We start from the raw sequence: 3,562 nt of genomic DNA, 5'->3' as shown, positions 1-3,562 counted from the left end.
CGAGATTCACGCCAAAGAAAACGCCTTTTCTCATCTAGCCTCGTCTCTGATCTCTGGTAGAAGGTGGTGGATACGAAGATATAGGGTTTTTCGAAGCTGTGGTTTGTTAAATAGTTATGCAAAGGGATAGCACTACGCTAGAAATTTTATAATTTTTAGTCGGAAAAAATAATGAAAATTGAAATCTGGCCCAAAGAAGCGTTTTCAATCAAGATTTTTTTATCAAAAATTAAGTTTTAGCGTCAAATGTATAGCAGCCAAAAGCCGAAGCAAAAATGTAGGTGTTTTCAAACAAGATATAATTTCATGGTTTCGTCTTTTCATACTCTAGGCCTTCGATAATCAGATATCATTTGAAGCTTGTTTGAAAACGATCCGATTTTCAGGTTTTATGGTGTTTTTTTTTTTCTTTTTTAGTCTTTGCAGCCAAAAAGGTGATTGAAAACGGGCCTTAAATCATAGACAGTCGTAAGTTTATTCCTAGAATCTTATCTAATATTTTCAACTATTCTGTTGGCACAGGGATACAACAGCCCTGAATTGACAGCAGTTGACGAGATCATGGCCGTTTTTAATTTTGTAGAATGCAACCATTTATTCTAGAATATACTAGATTTATGTGAAAAAAAATATGTATATATAAATTTACGGTAGAAAATTAGAAACGACACCTTAAGCTTTTCTTTCATATTTTAAACAGTCATTATTGTAAAGACTTCCTTAAAACGGTTACCCTTTTGAAATACACCCAATTTACTGGCAAGTTAAAGACTGTCGCAAAACGAATATGAAAGTGCGTTTCGCTAGACATTACAGACTTCAGACATGTTCCTTACAATTTGAGGAATATGTTCCCGATACATAGTTAACAGACTAGGAGGATTCATACCATTCACACAAGGAGGCCTAGCCCAGCTCTAGACTCAACCAGTTAGTCAGGCCTCCTTGTGTAACACCTGAAGCCTGACCTCCCCGTTTAAATGGTATGAATCCTCCTAGTCTGTAAACAATGTATATGGAAACGTACCTTCGAACACCATGAAGGGAACGAAAAATTCCTTCCCCCTCTATAAAGGCTTTTGGCGCCATTTATCGGAGAAAACCATGTACGCTAGTGTTAAAATCCGAAATTTTAAAATTTACACGTGTATTCAAACTTTTAATGCGTACCACACAAAGCGATGTCAATATTTGCCCGAAATTTTGTTCGTTTAGAATCTTTGGTTCAGAAAATCTAAACTTAAGGCTTTTTCAGACCATACAATTTTTTGACTCATTTAAATGAGTCAACTTGAGTTAACTAGTTGGGTTGTGTGAACAGAAGTTGGACAAGTTGAATGAAAAGATTAAAACCTGATCATTGGCCAATTTATGCTCACTGAAATTTTTGATCCATCTTATTTGATTTAAAATTTGTATCGGAATAACTATTCGAGCACGAAGATGGTATCGCGGATCTTGGATTAAAGGGATAGAATCGATGTTTTGGCTACTAATGAAAAGATTTCATATTTTAAAATCAGATAGAACCTAAAATTACGTTTTCAAAAATATATATATATTGATACTTTTAATAACTTAACTATTTTTAATTAATTTTTAAAAGTATTGTTTTTTGGGACTGCTCCGATCACTACCCCCTCCTGCGTCGTTTGGCAAAAACACGGTTGAAACATCTACCCACCCCTCCATACGCTCCTCTTATTTGAAGATATGGTAGCTTTACGACTAACAGTAGTTTTCATACTATTTCACTTGTGGATCACAAATAAACTTGGCCTTAACTTTTATTTCGATTTACGTGTTTTGAGAGGCGTGAAAGAAGCTAAATAGTTTCATAGCAATTAAATCGTTTAAGTAAGAGGTTTAGCACATTTAATTTGAAAAATAAATCTTAAAAGCTTGAATTTAGGGCCACTTAGAATAAAAAAATCGATCATGGAAACTAAGCCTTTGCCAAAATGTCGTAGAAAGTGCGTTGTTTTTGACTGTACCAATACAGACTCGGACAAATCTCTGTCATTTCATAGTCTACCAAGTAACGAATTATCCGAATTTGAATTTTCCTCACTTGACTCACGAATTTCGAAAGATTCAACCGAGTCTAAACTATCGGATTCTACTACAGAGTCAGGCCCGTCTGATATTTCGGATTCCGAGCTACGACTCGACGTCGACGATGACATTTACTATTTGGCTCCTGTAGCAGACGACGAAAAAAAAAACTACTATCCTCAACTTGAGTTCCCCTATATACTCCTATTTCCAAACAACCAATGAATGAGTGGACGTTAGCAACGTCACTAGGGTAACAAAACAAGTTGGAAGGTATTCGCGGCTAGTTTGAATTTCAAAATATCTAACGTACTTTTCTTAATTTTAAACGTTTTAATTCGATTTTTTTTTTGGCACACATAATTTTAGGCACATTTTTTTACCTAAAACTGCCCTCATCTTGTACTAGTCGGAAATCCTTGATTCTATCCCTTTAATTCGTTTCTAGCCACGCTTGTTTTCGTGTACCTAGGTCCACACACACAGACAAACAAACATAATATGATCGCAATAGCTATGTCCGTTTATTACATAACCACACGTAGCTAAGCATTAACGCTTAATGTACCTAAAAATAACGTACAATTGGTTTGGTACGATGAAAAAGTTGGTAATAGAGATTAGTTTGCGACGGGGATCCAAAGTCGTCTCATAGACTGTATTTATTTAAAAGACAAATTCCACAATCGACGTATAAGAAAACCACTATTTCTGGAGATGACGTAAATTTTTGTTGATGCGAATCTTGATTCTTGTTTTGAAAAAAGAGCGTATGATATTTCAAGTGGTCTTAAGTTACTAAAATGAATGTATTCTTAAGCTAATGAGTGGGTTGAAATGATAAAATATATGAGTAAAATAATTTAATCTTAAGTAATATAATGTGTTTAATTGGATCTGTAACGTTTAAGCCTAATTAAGAAGCTGCCATTTTTAAAGATGGCCAACGTAAAAATCCAAATCTGCAGCTGTGCAAAATGTTTCGTATTTCAGTGGAAAAATAATTTAGCGCAGTTACGATTACAGTTGAGATAGAAGAAAAAGTTGTGATCAACATTTAGAATAAATACCAAAATTGTCATTTGTCTGTTGTGTTGTTAGTAATATCCCCTTTTTTGCTGAAATTTTCTACGCTCTTATGACGTCATGACTATATTCTTGGTTTCCGCTAAAAGCCTTTATAAGTCAAGTCCTGTCAGGTTGTTTAAATTCATGAGCAGGTTGAAGTAAAAGTATTTCAATCTTCCAGAAAACTGCGTAGCTGGGGCACAAAAATTCCCCAAAAATCGTGGAAGATTTCGTGATTTTATCTTTGAAAACCAATTTATTCGCAAATATTTAGTGATTTCTAAAGATAAATCACTATTTCTTCAACGATTTAGCTAGGTATTTCTTGTTAAAGTTTATAAGTATATAATGATTTATAGAGAGATTTTTGTGATTTCTGGAAATATTTCCAAACCTTTTCGTGATTTTTTGTGTAAATGTTGGACCCATTGGAAAAAAT

At 34.2% G+C, this 3,562-nt stretch overlaps 1 long non-coding RNA gene across 1 annotated transcript; it reads left to right on the top strand.

Annotated features, from left to right (window-relative positions):
- The first annotated feature begins 602 nt into the window (after positions 1-602).
- On the top strand, positions 603-2,007 carry LOC149708967 (uncharacterized). The gene is made up of 2 exons (XR_016381240.1): positions 603-1,857; positions 1,913-2,007. It is a non-coding gene; the product is annotated as an uncharacterized LOC149708967 (long non-coding RNA).
- The last annotated feature ends 1,555 nt before the right edge of the window (positions 2,008-3,562 follow it).

The sequence above is a fragment of the Phalangium opilio genome, unplaced genomic scaffold (assembly GCF_054372755.1).
Source record: "Phalangium opilio isolate 3A_F unplaced genomic scaffold, DU_Popi_V2 ptg000013l_1, whole genome shotgun sequence".
NCBI lineage: Eukaryota > Metazoa > Arthropoda > Arachnida > Opiliones > Phalangiidae > Phalangium > Phalangium opilio.
This window is presented reverse-complemented; position numbering and strand designations above follow the sequence as displayed.